This window comes from Myripristis murdjan, chromosome 19 (assembly GCF_902150065.1).
Source record: "Myripristis murdjan chromosome 19, fMyrMur1.1, whole genome shotgun sequence".
In the NCBI taxonomy this organism is placed as follows: Eukaryota; Metazoa; Chordata; class Actinopteri; order Holocentriformes; family Holocentridae; genus Myripristis; species Myripristis murdjan.
Window position 1 is genome coordinate 3,575,905 of NC_043998.1, and position 16,717 is coordinate 3,592,621.

The following is a 16,717-nucleotide window of genomic DNA, read 5'->3' on the forward strand; positions in this document are numbered from 1 at the left end:
ACTAAGTTGTTGCTCTCATTGGTTTTATTGCAAGCCTGAGCATTGAAACCATTGGCTACATATGAATGGACAGTTTAAGCAATTTTAGGGACACCTGCTTCAGCTCACCTTTCACACTCATTAGAATAAGAAAGAAAAATAGCAATTGTAGTCTAATTTAGGATTATAGTCATTCTAGTGCTGTGGATAATCTCAAAAGCCAACCAGTTAGAGTAGGTAACCCAGGATGAATGTAACCCTTGACAAATCAGCGCCACGTAATCAAATCTGTGACTAAGGGTAGAATTGGCATGGAGAGTGGTGGGTGGTGACCGGGGGGAGAGGATGAGTGTGAGGGTATATGCAGCTCCTCTTAAAAAAAAAAAAAAAACTGGCATACAAGGAGCTGTGCTCACAGTTCATACGCCGTAGATGACGTACGCATTCAATGATCAAACTTGTCTTCAGTGTTTTTTTTGTTTTTTTGTTTTTTTTTTTATTGTTAATTCATGCAGTGCATGTGCAGTGCTGTAAATTTGCTAAGCAGGGGAGTCACTCCCAGTAATGTGAACAACTTACTTGCTTTGAAATACCGTGCCAAGTGAGCCTCGGGTCTTTTGTTGTACTGCCAATAAAATAAATAAGATTAGGTGTGTAGTAAATGTTTGGGATACACAGAAAGGGAGAGCCTTAGCACAGTCAAAAATAATGCTTCATAAATCCACGTTGCAAGAGAGGCTATGTAGAAAGCAACGATGGAGAATAGACCTAAAAAGCTAATCATCAAAGTGGAAGAGTAGAGAGGTCTTTATGTTTCTGAAGACCAACTTTATGACACTGTTTCTGTAAAGATAACATAAAGATAAGGCTTTAGATGTTATTACTTCATTTTTTGGAGCACAGTATAGGTATAAGCCTATTTTAACGGGTCGTCTATCCCCCATGTAGTGTATTTTTTCTCAAGGAGGGCTATTGGACTGTGTAGAGATATTCCTCTGATCTGAACGGCCCAGCTGCAACTCGCACGGAAATCCAGCTACGCATCCACTCCACTTCTGTTTTGAATATATTTTCTGCAATGAATTGCTGTCACCGTGTCATGGGCAAATGTCAGAGCAAATCATCTTTATTTATATGGGTAAAATAGTTTATGTTTAATCGAGGATGGTGGAATGTCACTGCAAATTGTTTCGGGCCAATGTAACCCCTTTCCGTGACATTTCCTCTGTGTAGTGGCAGGAGTAGATTTGTAGGCTAGCAACATTTTAGTCAAGAGTTCTTGTTGAGTCTTATTTAGATGAGTCTCTGGAGACCACAAAACTAACGTAAATAAAAAGAATAATCTATAATAACAATCTAATCCTATGTCAGGAAATCTTTACGGTATACCAAAATCAGTGAACAGTTACCATTGCAGTGGCTCTCAACCTGTGGGTCGGGACCCATCAGTGGGCTTGAGGTCAGTTTTGAGGGGCCTTGAGATAGTTGATGGGATAAGAGAACATTTATTCCCACTGCTTAAATTTACTATCATGTTTTGTGAAATACTGAGGGCAGAACTGCTGCATGATGCAGGCTAAAGGTTACAATGCTTCAGCACCTGCAGCTGAGTGTCAATATTCAAAGATACATAAAGTTGCCAAAGTCTGATCCTGGTGTCTTCATTGCTCAGAATTCATCGTTGCAGTTAGAAGTGAATCTCTCAGCTGGATTAGCAGGCCTGCAGAACACGAGGTGTGGGCGTTCTCCCTCTGCCTTGGCACATTCTCAAATATAGTGATACCCTGTCTTCTCAAGGGTGAAAGACGCCAATAAATAGGAGCTTAGATAAAAGAATGCTGAAGCTGAAGAACAGAGACGTCGATCACTCACTCACTGCATTCGGGCTATTTTCCCCACATTTAACGGGGTCTTACAGAGTGTATAGGATGCATTGGAATGCAAAAAGGAGTGAAAGGAAGCCTCTTCCTCGCGGCAGGGGTCCCCAAAAGGATACGGGTATAAACTAAAGTGGAGGGTAAACCCCCAAGTCCATCTCCATCACATATGCACAGACATGCACACACACACACACACACACACACATGCAAAACACATTGAGAAACACACTTACTTTTTTCTCTCTTGCTCTCTCTCACACATATAAACACATACATTGACCTCTCGCTCTTTCTTTCTCTATCTTGTCCCCCCCTCCTCTTCCACACACACACACACACACACACACACATACACACACACACACAATCTCTCTTACACGCAAACACACACAAACACCCCCACACCAATTGAAACAGCTCCCCTACACCAAGGTTGAGGAGAGAATGGGGGGTGGAATTAAAAATGCTGACTGAAAGAGAGAGGAGGAATGGGGGGAAGAAACAACAACAATACAAACTGGGAAAGGAAGTGAAGCTGAAAGAAAGCCATGCGTTTAAAAGGAGAGAGAACAAGGTTAGGGGATGGGAAGAGCATGGAGGATAAGAAAAGGCGGCACAAAGAGGGAAGCTGGAAATAGAATTTTTTAATATTCTTTTTTAATGAAAACAATTTGACTCTCTTGTGTGCATGCGTCAGAAGGGCAATTGTGTGCACGAACACAGTGGAAGATGCCATTGACTGCAGGAGATATTTTTTTGTATCTTTGCTCTTGTTCTATTGCATAATTTTCACTATGACTGTAATGAATGATTTGTCTTTTTCCCATCTCCTCCTACTACATTGTGTCATATTTGCAACTACATGCTGCCCGTGTTGTCCACACATACAAGCTCAAAAAGACGTCTTTTCCTGAAATGATGTATAGTCCAGGATCCAGTCAGCCAATGTGTTATTTTGTAAACCAAAGACCGTTACCGATTGTCATCGACTCCATCTGTTTTTCCTATGATTTATTTAATTTCTGCCATCAGTCATTGTGTAATGGATATTGCATTATGGACAAAGTTTTTTTTTTTTTTTTTCTTCACTTAAGTGCAACTTGCTTATGTCCGCACCATTCTATTTGTCTTGTGTGAATGATGTGCTAGTGAGGGAGGCTTGCCCATGGGCCAGGGCGCTTTGTGAGGCCTTGTGAAAGGCTCCCTGAAAGGAGCCGCCAGTTCGTGCCCGGCGGATTGAGGGGAGTGAGTTTAGGGGGTCAGCACGGTCACCCAGGGGATAAATACCCCCCATTGTCTGTTGTAAGGAGATGCTCTCAGTAGGGAGTCTATAAAGCCCCAGTGGCAACACTAACACCCAGAGCTCTGGGGCTCCCCAGGGGAACACCCCAAGACCCCCAGCCGGGGACAGGCTCACAGTCTGGGACGGAGAGAAACAGCTGAGGGGCCCCCACATGGTGCCGTGGTCTGGTTGGGTTCATCATCAGAGTTTGTGACAGGAAGTGGACTGGGTTTACCATATCGTATACTGCTTGACCGATTCTTTCGGTATCACCCGCACACAGCAGATTTGCTCTCCTCCCAGAAACATGCAACAACAGAGACGGGTCAACACATAGGCCCCTGAGATTGTAACAGTTTGGGAGCCCCATAGAAAACCCCCTGAACACCCCCAAAACACAAGACGGGACAGAATAAGCCCTTTGTTCACGGCGAATTGGCACAAGCTTCTTTTTCCTTTACCATGCTGATGGGTGGGAGTGGAAACAAGACGTGCATGTGTGCAGATTTGTGCACATGTGCTGTAGTGCGTGTTCATGTGTATACACACCGACACATGCATGTATATATAATATGTATGTGTGTGTGTGCAGGAAGGGGGGTGGTTGTCTCTAGGGGTCTTTGAGCTTTGTGGAATGTCTCTGCTCTCCCCTTCTCAGAGGCATGAGATGGGCAAACATGAAATCAAAGTGGAAAAGCCCCACAAAGGGGTGGCAGGAGGACGACTAGGGTCCAGGGGAGGGTAGGAGGGGGTGGCTTGTCCCCGTACCCCAGCCCCCAGAAAGCACCAGGCCCCACATTCTCATGAAAAGAGCCCTTATGAGGACCTGGCTGTTCCGCCTGCCTCGGATTAAGACCCCAAACCCACAGGCTACCAGCACGGTATATCTATCTTCTATTTTATCACTTACTCACACAGCACGAGGGGGCCACAGCCCCATGGTTAGACAGGTATTTTCCCTGTGGTTATTGTTTTTCTCATGCACACATGATGTATTCATCATAGTTTGGTACATGCACCTATTAGCTTATTCATACAGAAACAGCAGCAGCCATAACAGCATCAAATCAAATCAGCTGCAAATCAGGCATGCAAAAAGTTAAACTTATTTGCAATAGCCATATTTGCACAAGCTTTTACTCTACAAGTGAGCATTTTTTCACACCAAAGGCAATTCCTACGTAATTGACATGTCTGCTCCGCTAACGAAATCATTGCAAATCCGACGTGCGGGGAGAGAGCATCTGAAAGGGACCATGTGCTGGGTATCATAGCAATTACACTGTAAAATGTGTTATCACCTCACTGAAAAGGCTTTCGTGGTTTCGGCCTGCGGGGCATTGTTCTTTAGTCTGCTGTACTGTACTGAATTATAAGTGTTTCAATGTCATCTTCATTTACCATGGCACTGAATAATAAACACTACAGTATCCATTCATTTACCTCGTTGTCAGCTTCTTAAGGACCCTTCTGCCTCATCACTTGCACAATACACCAGACTCCCCATTACCCGAACCTCTCTGTCTCTCTCTCTCTCTCTCTGTCACACACACACACACACACACACACACACGGTCCCAATCCCCAAACGTCTCAGAATAAAGGGATGTCATGCTCCAAATAGGATCTCCCGTTCTTCCAGAGGTAATGATGTATAGCTCATAATGGGAGCAGCTAGCTGAGTGGCTGTATTTGGGGAGATTGATGCCATAGGTAATAGGACAGTTATGAGCTAGGGAGAGAGAGAGTTAGAGAGAGAGAGAGAGAGAGAGAGAGAGAGAGAGAGAGAGAGAGAGAAATGCTAATTTTGAGAAAAGAAAGTTAACAAGGAGCCAAAAAAAATCACCCCAGGTCGGGCATTTTTCCATATTTTTTTCGGAGAAAACAGTGTGTGAGGCTGTGGGTGTGTACTCACCCTCGTGCTCATTTGCATCCACATGTATGTGCATCTGTGTTCCCGTGTGCGTACATGGTGTGTGTGTGTGTGCACTCGTGTTTATGTTTATGTGTGTTGGGGCATGGGGGAGGATGTAAAGAAAAAGGCGCTGTAGCTTTGTGCCTCTCTGTGTCAGCGGCGCTGGCACCCTCATCTCAAAGGGCATCCACTGGGGATTGGGAGGTGCAAGGCGAGGTGCATGTCTGCTCCCTAAATCTTTCGTCCCGTAACTGCTATGAAATAATCCCCCCGGCAGGTCGGCGGCGGCAGGGAGGGGGGGTGCAACCAAAGCTCCCTTTGTTCAACACAGCCTTTACCACATCAACCTTCTGACACCCTCTGTGTTAACATCTGTGTATATGTGTGTGTGTGTGTCAGCGTGTCTCTGTCTGTGTCTCTAATGTGTGTGTGTGAGAGAGAGAGAGCGACAGAGAGAAAGAGGGAGAAAGGGAGAGACAGAAGGTATGAGAGTGACGAAGTTCCTGTAAGCTTTTCTACCTGTTCTGAAAGTGTAAGCCCACAGTCTAATCCATGTTTATGTTGCAGGGAGTGTAAATGGAGCTGCTACATTTTGATCACTGAATGATTCAACGTGAAGGGAAAAGGTATGGAACATATCATTTGCTCTTCTGCTGACATGTCCCATTCAGAAATCTGGCACATGAACATACTGCACATGCCCCATAAGAGAGAAATGCTGTCATGTGTTATGCAATATAGTCATTAATGACCCAAACATATACCCCGTCTAGATATAATCATGTATGTGTGGCCCATATATGTTTACTAATAGTAAACATATATGGGCCACATATATATATACATTATCACTGCTATTTGCTTTAGCAATATAAGCCCTGCCTTGTCATGCCAATAAAGCTATTTAAATTGAAATTGAAATTGTTTAACATATGTGTAACTTATATATGTGCATATATGAAAGCAATATATTGCACTTATTCAATGTTTATGTACCAACACCTGCTCGACATACATACATGACAACCTGAAAACAGTCCTGGATTGGTTCTGCAGGATTTTCCAATCACTGTCTTGTGGAGGTCAAACAGAAGAACAGCAGCTGCACAGGCAGCATGTAAAAACACACTGTTCAGTCGTGTTGTGTGCAGGTTCATGAAGCCCACAAGAAACCAGAGCACAGCTGGCAGTGCCAACAGCACCCTGCTACCTCTGGCTCTGGCTGCGTTTCCCTTATGTGCAGTCTATTAGGTCACCAACATGAGGTCACCTCTGTTTACTGTTCCCCTCTAACCAGCCAGCTCAGCTCACACAAGGTGTGTGTGTGCGTGCGTGCGTGTACATCTAAGTGCATGTGTTTATGTGGACGCGTGCATGTCTGTGTGCCAATTAGTGTCCCGCTCCAGACTGATTACCTGTTTATCCTGCTGCAGGCAAAAGAGTTGGTGCTGCCCTTAGAAGAAATTACCTGGGTGTGTATGTGTCAGTATGTGTGTGTGCGTAAGTGTTTGTGCAGTGTGTGTGTGTGTGTGTGTGTTTATCCTTCTAGGCCTGTGATGTCACTGCTGTCTGGAGACAGCCTGATTAATGTCTGAATGTTTTCCAGCTCTTTATTTACCCGTGTGCCTCCACTCTGAGCACACACACTCACTGGGGACAGAGAGAGAGAAAGAAAGAGAGAGACAGACAGAGAGAGAGAGAGAGAGGGTGAAAGATGATGAGTTACACTGACAAAATAAACAAAGGGAAGAGAGGGATGTATGAAGAAATACAACAAGTGAGAGAAAAGCCAAAAAGTGAGACGGATTAAAGGACAAATACAGAGAAAAAGAATCTCAAAAGAAAGTAGGAGGCCATGGAAAAACTCTTTGCTTTTATTAAGACAGACACTGCAATCATCCTGACTTCCTCGGACTTGATGACCAATCTTGTGTCCAAAGTATCATTAATGCTCGGCCTGTCCGGTGCTGTTAGCCAGAGAATAGAAAGACGCCGGGAGGGCCGTGGCTTGTAATGGGACCGTCTGACTCATGTGTAATAAGGGGAGCCTTGTGTTGACGGGACTGGCGAGCAATTATTAATGGACTCCTCAGACCGCACTCAACATCTCTGGCACCAAAAAGCCCTGGTACGCCTCTCCATCTATTCCCGCTCTCTCATTCACACCCTCACAATCCTTTTCCTCCACATCCCTCTGTTTCTCCCCGCTCTTATCCTCGCTCTCTCTCCGTCTTGCTGCCTTCCCTCTCCTCTCTTTTCCCCTCCTTCCCCTCTGCTCCAAAGATTAATTCCTAGCCTGCTCCAGAGAGCGGTTCATTATGGAGATTGCTTAACCCTCCTATTCTGTTCATTTTGGGCTAACACTCATGGGGTTCCCGGTCACATGTGACCGGTAACATTGTATTTGATTATAAATCCACTATGATACATATTATCACCTAATGTTGTGTTAGATCTTTTTATCAACTTCTGCTCTTGTGAAAATGACAAGTTTTGAACTTCTATTTGCTATGTATGTGCTGTAGGCCTAATTTACCTGAGATCATACCATTCGTTTTTTAGGGAAAAAAACATTATATAGATATTATTTTGACTATAACAAATACTCAGATGAAACATATTGTAGTATTTATCACAGAGTACTTCATTTCAATGTTTTCCAAGGACACTGTTTTGAAACCATTTCAATTTTCTAAATAGTGGCAAAAAAATAGCATCTTTTGTGTTCCCGTCAGCATTGACCACTATGATTTAGTTAGTCATCCTCATGACATTTTCACATGGAAGGTGACCTGTAAAGCCTCTGCCTCCTGTAAAGCCTCTGCCTCCTGTAAAGCCTGTACTGGCTCCTCCCCTGCTGGTCACTGTTAGGTCAAAGATGTCATCCAGAGCCTCACAGTATTTATCCTATAGCGCCACCTGACAGGTGTTGGCAGTTCCCGTGGTAGGTTCCCGTGAGGGTTGCCATGGAAGCCAAAAAGGGGCAAAGTTGTGAGTATCTGTGTGTGGCTGTGTCCATGTGTGTGTGTGTGTCTGTGTGTGTGTGTGTGTGTGTGTGTGTGCCTGCGCAAAGACACCTACATGTTGGGGTGTGGGAAAGAAGTGTGAGAGATACTTTCCCCTGGGTGTTGCCATGGAAGCCAGAAAGGGGTATAAGGTGTGTGTGTGTGTGTGTGTGTGTGTGTGTGTGTGTGTATGTGTGTGTGTGCCTGCTCAAAGACACCTACATGTTGGGGTGTGGGAAAGAAGTGTGAGAGATACTTTCCCCTGGGTGTTGCCATGGAAGCCAGAAAGGGGTATAAGGTGTGTGTGTGTGTGTGTGTGTGTGTGTGTGTGTGTGTGTGTGTGTGTGTGTGTGTGTGTGTGTGTGTGTGTGTGTGCCTGCTCAAAGACACCTACATGTTGGGGTGTGGGAAAGAAGTGTGAGAGATACTTTCCCCTGGGGGTTGCCATGGAAGCCAGAAAGGGGTATAAGGTGTGTGTGCGTGTGTGTGTGTGTGTGTGTGTGTGTTCACACACATCTGTGTCTGCTCAAAGACACCTGCATGTTGGGGTGTGGGAAAGGAGTGTGGGAATGTGTTAAACTCTATTTTATACACTAATTGTAGTCTTACCCATTCATTTCTAATGACCGGTCATTTGTGACCGGGAACACGGTGGGTGTTTCCAAGTTAAATAAAACATTCAAAAATTAATAAAAATTCTCCAAATTTATTTATGTGTTCAGATGGCATGTGTGAACAAAGTCATGGAACCTCAAGACAAACAGATGAAATTAACTGCATTTTTCAGAGAGAAAACTTGTCCTCCGGTCAGATTTGACCGCGAACACGACAGGAGGGTTAAGGATCTTAGGGCTCTCGACGGTGGAGCGGATGAGATAGTCGTGCTTAAGGTCTCGTTGTGGTGGCTCGGGAGGAACAAGGGATTGGAGGAGGTGCGACTGCGGGAGGGGAGGAATGGGGGGGCGCCGAGGAGTTTTGTTCAACAACAGAGACTTCTATGACTAAGTGAACATGCTGTCAAGGCAGCAGGGAGGGTGCGGGGGGTTTGTATTTGTTCTGTGATTAGCTAGGAGCCGGCTCTCCACTCCTCTAGTGTAGTCTGTAGTTAATTAGCAGAGCTATTATCAAGCCTTGCTCGTCCTCGCACATCCTCATACATGAACAGACAGAATCGCTAATCTAACCGCACTCTGACACAGTCTGGGGATCAAATATGTTAGATTTGCTAGATATCTCTGTGAAATGATTGCTCCCACCCAACACACCAAATAAGCATACTGCAGATGACAGCATTGATGGTGGAGTGCTGCTGCCTAGTGAGAGCTGTGGCTTGTATCCCATCGAGACATTTGATCTCTCTCCACACACGTATGTGCTTGAATGGATCTAAAGCAGGGTTAGGAATAGAAACATTATTATTATTATTATTATAACAAAAGCTATTCTCTCACTCTCTCCTCTCTGTCTCCGTCACTGTCTTTCTCTGCCTCTCTCTTTGCCGGTGTCTCGCTCTATCCCTCTCTCCCTCTCCTTCTTTCTTTTTCGCCTGCCATATTAGCAACTGTCCTGATTGTGTCTCCTTGGACTTAGACATCACAGCCACACCAAATCTCCTGGAAGCAAGAGCGAGGGGGGAAGAATTCGGCTTAGTTGAGAAACGGCATGGATAGCGGGCCCCTGCAGAATGCCCCCCCTCCTTCTGTCTCTTGCTCTCTCTCTCTCTCTCCCTCTCTCTCTCTCTCCCTCAGTAACTTTTCATTCCGTGCCGTGGAAGATTTACTGTAATCTGGCAGATCAAAGGCAAACAGCGCAATCCTATTCCCCTAATCCAGTTTGATGGCGACTTTTGCACATGTAATAACATTGGCAAAAAGAGAGATCGCTTTTAAGCCAGATTTTTTTCTCCCCCTCTGTTGTCACAGTAATAATCATATTTATGGGTTAAAGCCAGAGATATTTTACTCTCTGATTATATGTTATAATAATAATCATATCAACATTGCTATTTTTTCGTAGTTACTTATTTGCTCGTCCTCACAGTGAGGATGCTGGTGATGGTATCTTGTCTCTGTTTTCATTTGATTCCAAGTCATTAACAACATTTCTGTTCACACTGCATTTCTCTTTGAGTAATCTCTAACTGATAATGTGTTCTTCAAGCTGTGCATCTTTGGAGATTGTTATCAATTGCTCTCCATTGCCAGTTACTGAATGGATTAGCCACCCTTTACCGTCAAAACATCTGAATAGGCTCCAAATAGGGCCCGGGGACCCTCAGGGTTCCTCAACAGGGTTTGAGGGGGCCCACAGAAAACATGAGGGATAGTTGAATTTAACACATTTGATTCACTGGAGGTTACCGCCGCGACAACCTGCATGACTGACTATTATGATCATGATATTCATTCAGTTGTAGGGGAGAGTGGGGTAAGTAGTGCCAATTTTTACTTAAAGTGCCTTTAAAGCGAGGGGATTACAGTAATGCCTCCAACTAAAATATGCACATATAGTTTAGGATGTTGTGCATCCCTGGGAACAATCACTTTGGATCTTATATAAACTGTTTGAGAAATACAGCTTTCGAAAAAAAAAAAAGTGGTTTTGTGGCACAACTTGCCCCTGGTGCGGGGTAAATTGTGCCATTAGAGAGAATACACTAGGGTAAATTGTGCCATTGATAATTTAAGTAAAACAGATCATTTTAATCTCACAAATGATAATGCTATATAAAAGCAAAGCAAATTCAATACAAAATTATTTATTTAACATTTATTTATTATTTTAACAAGATCACAGGCCACTTTTCTATAACGAGGCTTAGCGCCACATGAACACATAACCAGAAAAAAATAAAAATTCCAAAATGAGCACCTGCAAATCATCTTCATCTGAATCTGAATAGTTTTAGTGATCAAAGGTAAAAGACAATGTACAGTAACAATAAAATACAATAAAGTAATATATAGTATATAATCACAAGTTGTGCCACTGGCACAACTTACCCCAGGCCCACCATTTTGAAAAAAAAAAAAAAAATGCATCCCCCAGCTGTTTTGAGCTAACATCATGCTAACTGTATAGACTCAGGTTGCAGCTTACTAAAGTACTAAAACCTGTGTGAACTGTTTTCAAAGTTTTCTATAATTGTTCAAACACAGCAATCAAAAAACCTTGATCATAGAAATTTCACTTTGGAGGGCAAAAAAATGTTTTTTGAACTGAAATGTGCTTACCTCTCAAGCCATGTGTCTCCCTTCTTTGCAGGATGAGTGAAATGGATGGCTCTTCAAAAATATGTGGTCACATGATCAACTTCTTCTATGGTTTTGTAGATAACAGGGGTGGCACTACTTGCCCCTTGGCACAAATTACCCCACTCTCCCCTATCCCACTACAGGAGAGAGCATTTCTAAATTAATGTTTAACAACAAATATTTGCACAATCATACACACTCTGGATGTGGATCAGTCTGGAAAACCTTGATGACAATGATTAAGCCTAAATTCAACCACAGCAGTTCACTGAAGAGGGACAGTTCTCATACAGTATCTGACAGCTCAGTCAGATATTAACTGCCCTCACAGAAATGAGTGTTTTTATTCTGCTAAATGGGAAACAATTAGCATCTGCATCCCTCCAAGGCATTTCTGAGTCCCCTCCCCCAAATACTTGGTCCTTTGCTCTCCAAAATCTCTAGCAGGGGCAGATGGCAGGAGGAATCAGGGAAAGAGTTGCCTCATTAATCCTTACCTACAGTTTCTGCCACACTAAGGTCAACAGTGAGGAAATGATTACCTAGAATATCTCTTATTGCACTACCCCTCTCTCTGTTTATTTCATTTGGTGATGTTTTTTACTCTCTTTTATTCTAAAAATATCTTAAACATGTAGGGCTTGGTGATAAAGTGTATGGCGGTATTACGGTAAAAGGAAATAATTTCCTGAACTTATTAGACTTTGTTACTTGGCTACATTGCTAATGACTGTTTTTCAAAAATCTCATGTGTGTAAAAACCACAACAAAGCCCCATAGTTATCCATATAATATCCCATGTTCATCATATCATATTTATCGTATTGATACTGAGGTATTCAGTGAAAATATTATATTTAATCAATATCATTCAGTGCTGTAAACATGTCATCTCCCCAGCTTTGTTTAATAATCTAAACATGCTCTTGCTTTCAGAAATTGTTTACTTCTGTATCCTTCACACACACATTAATATATGCATAGTGCAGCTTAGATCTGTTCTGCCTATCCCTCTCACACTCTCACTTACCTCAAGCTTGTATCTGCTTATCCGCACACGCACACACACACACACACACACACACAGCTCTTCTCCTTTAACCAGGCTACGGCAGCCCTGCAGCAGTGATCTCCTCTGGGATGAAGCACATCACTATGTATGTATGTGGTGATCTACTATTCACAGTATGACAAACAAAGCTACAAATCTTCAAAACTTCAATTCTTGACATCTGTTTCTTGTGCCCACGATGCTCCGTTGTTTACATTCAGCGCTACAACTGGGGCATATCTCAACAGCAAACACCACATTGGTGCTTTGCCAAACCCTCCGCGGGAGCTCTCCCCCTCCATACTTCTTGAAAAGGGTTAAATCTACCAGCATATTTATTTGTCTCAAAAATTTGCAAGCACTTGCAGAAAACTTCAAGGGTATAATTTGTTCATTGTGCCTTCTCATCTCGGTGGATAATTTTGCAGAGTAATCATCGTCTCTGAAAAAGAAAAAAAAAATCCTTATTCTCACACAGAAATGAAAAGCAGGCCAATTGCACATGCCGGATTAATGTGGAAAACTGTGGTTGCTCTGCCACAAATTCAAAACGTTTTCTCATCTCTATTTCTCCATCTTCTCTGTTTTTTTTTTTTTTTCATCCAATCAAAATGTGGAAGGATCTGTCACTAAACTCCATACCGCTGGAATAATACACTGTCTGTATGTTCAGTCTTTAATCCTTTGTCATGTGCTGCTGGAGTTGGTCACTGACTGAAGCTTGGGGACTTTCTGCTGTCAAGTGAAGAAACCTGTGGAGTAGATAGCCCCTAGTGGTGACTTGGGTAATTACATTCTTCAAAAGTTTACCCAACCCCATTACTTTCCTTTTATCTTGTCTCTGAGTATCCTTTTTTTCCCCCATAAAATAGCATTTAGATAAGATATTGAAAGTGCAGTGCAAGTAAAATTTTAATATTTAAGAAAAGAAAATCTCTGTCAAAATGGCCCAGAATCAATATATGATATCAATGAATAAGGAAATTAACTGCAGCCCCTCTGCTGTTTGATGTCAGAGAAATATGGATGGAGAGTGACAATGCAGTTTTTGATTTAAAAAAGTGAGGTAAGAAGAATGAAAGAATGAATCTTTCACAGACTTAAAATCAACACCTTGTGTGATTCTGCTCCCACAGATTTAGGTTAAATGCCAGATGTATTCAAATGATGTCTCATTAAAGTGAAATGAAAGTCTTGAGTCATTTTATATGTAGATTTCTGGAAAAAAAAGAATTGACACACGTTTGTGTTCAATTGTTTGAATGCCACATGTTTGATATGTAAAAAGAATGCGGTTTGCACATATGTCACACATACAGATATTCAAATTGCACTTGTACCTGTCCATCTGAAGGATTGCTGCATATAAAGTTATCATCTGTTAGAAATAAGAGGTGTGCTTGTGCTGAGCCAATACAAACCAGAGCAAAGCCTGTTACAGTACCAACATAACAGCTTTCGGCCCTCTGGCACAAACCTCCATAAAACAGCAGTCTTCTCGGTCAGTCTCTCACTCTGTAATCAGGGTTATCACATCAACCCAACAGCGCTCAGCGAAAAGTACATGCTTGCTAACATATCCAATTTATTGTTTTATATTTCCGTTTTGTTTTGATGCCATTTCACAGTTTAATTAGCTTTTCCTCCTTCGGTTTATTTTCTTTGGCGTGATGTGGGGATTTGGTCTCTTTAAATGGCTGCCAAGTGGAAAAAAATATGAAAGCAGATTTGACGGCCTGTGAGCAGTTGCCAGCTCTTATCACAGTTTGGGTGGAGAGATGGAGAGATGGATTAACTGATATATAGATGGGTGGACTGATGGTTGGCTGGTGTAAGACGTGTGTGTGTGTGTGGGTGGAGATGATTATTGGGCATGTTTGGGTAAAATCGGGGCGTGTATGTGGCAATGGGGCGGAAGCAGGGACATGTGGGCGCTGGTGCACGTTTTTGTGTGCGCCTGGGCGTAAGTGTGCGTGTCTGTATGTTGCAGAGGTCCTGTCAGTGGACAGGAAAGATTAATGGGCTGCTGCTGCATGAGGGGGCCACCGACTGAGCCCCACTGCCTCAACTGGAGCATAGCAAGCCTCACCTCTTCCTTTTCCTTTCTTCCTCTTTTCCTCCTCTCTTCCTTACGCCTCCCTCCCCACTGAAGGCTTGTTTTCACACCTGCTCACAGCTCTCAAAACCAAAGAAGTGACGCTCCTCTTTTTTTTTTTTTTTTTTGCAAGCCGTGCATCTGCGGCGTGGTAAAAACGGGGCGGCACCACGGAGAATCAGACCTTAATGGGGGTGGAAGAAAGGGAGCTTGGAGGCGCAGTGGAGCAAAATGTTCAAATGTTTATGTTTGACATGACAAATAAAGATGTGAGGTAATCGATGATTGATGAGTCGCCTTGTACACCCAACACGCTGACCATCACGGTGTCACTATTGAATATTTTCGGGTGGGAGAGCCCCAGGGAGTTCGTCCAAAAAGGCTCGAAGGGAGGCGCGGCAGTGTTGATGAAGGGTTTTAATGCCTTCCTCTCAAGAGCGAGCCAGCACGGAGCTCCAGGTGTCCAGCAGCCAGAAGGCCAATGGAGTCGATGTTTTGGGTGAGTGTGGATGCTCTGGTGGTGCCGGGCCATTGTGTTTTCAGTATCTTTTACTCATCTAATGGCAATGTGTGGCAGGTGCCGCATGTGCCAGAGGAGGGGACAGTGGCCATGGGTGGCCTGAGCGGCTGTCAGCTCTGGGCAGACGCACTGGCACGGCACCAGAGGTGACAACGTGCGCGTCTGGGCGTCTGTGCGCCCACCAAACTCATGTGATTAATGACCGTTTGATTGCACGTAGACAGGCATGGCAGGGTGTGACGAATGAACACTGTAGACCTGCATCCTTTCTCTCAGCACCGCGCACACATATACAGGGTTCTGGAAAAGCGGTCGCGGCAGAGAGACACCTGTCCTTTCTCTTCTCAACGTGGCGGCTCTGACGATTTATCAGCTGTTTGGAATCATTTATATACAGTCTAATCAGGAAGCGATTGAAGCAGCAGTTGACACTCAAGGCTTCAGCCTAATGAGGGCCAGCACACTGAGTCACCTTATGGACCCTGTGAACCAGGATTCATTAGGCAGATGTTAACAAATAGTGAGAGGAAAGAAAATGGATCTCATCTCTTACAGTACATGAAGGCTGTTGTCCCTATTGCTTTCCTTACAGGCTACTTGTGTGTGTATGAGTGTGTGTGTGTGTGTGTAACTTCATACATTTCCCACTCCATTTCTTTGCATTCATCCATACGACTGGATGTGTCCTCTCTCTAGTCCAAAGTGTTGAGGCCTGGCTTTGTGAGCTGCGCTGATAAGAACACACAGCACAGTCCTGCACTCACACATACAGCTCCCCTCCTTTCTGTCCACTTTGTAAAGTCCCCCCTCTTGAATCAGCTTCTACATGACTGCTATTATTGGTAGTGTAAAACTCAGCCTATGCAAATGGTTTCCGACAGGGCAAATGAAAGTCATCAAAAGCAGATCCCCTCTCTCCCTCTCTCTCGCGCTCTCTTTCTCTCTCCGTCTCTCTCTTCAGCCTATAAAAGGAGAGGGATTTAAAATTCTGAGAAGATGTTGAATGGAAAACTCAAAGGAAAAACAGCAGCAGATGATAGCGAAAGAGGATTGGTGGAAGTGTCATTCATTTTAATTTGCACTCTGCAATTCGAGACAATTTTTGGAGTCTCATAAAAGACTCAAATTCACATTCAGTGAACTTTAAAGAGTTTCTATGAGCCAAACCAGGTTACGTGTTTTGTATGCTGTATTATTAACTCCCAATATGCAGAAGTAACTTCTTTTTTTTAGGACATTTTGTTTTCAGTGCTCCACTGGCAAAAGATACAACCTTGTGCTAATGATTATGTACATGATGTCACCGTGAAATTTCACACATAATGTAACTTGAGGCGGCCCAAAGGTCACTAACACAACACATGCTCTCCTCCTCTTTGGATACGGTGTCGATGTTGAGTACACATTCACACATATAGAAAATGAGCTCATGGATTTGAGCTCCGCTGGCACACTGTACATGCCATTCCTATCCTCTGATAGCGGGAGTCTTATTTGAGGGAGGGCTACTCATAATCACCATGCTCCTCTGACCGCTTGTTATCCGCCCCAACTCCTTTCATTGACAAGCACAATCCCACCTGGGCCCTGCCAATCCTGAAGCATGAGACGGAGAGAGCGAGCCGTTTGGGCAGAAGTGCTGGACGGCTTTAAAAATGATAGACTGGAAGGGGAGGGAACAACGACGATGGACGTTTGAGTTAATGGCTGGCAAGAGGGAGGGAAGGAAATGAGGC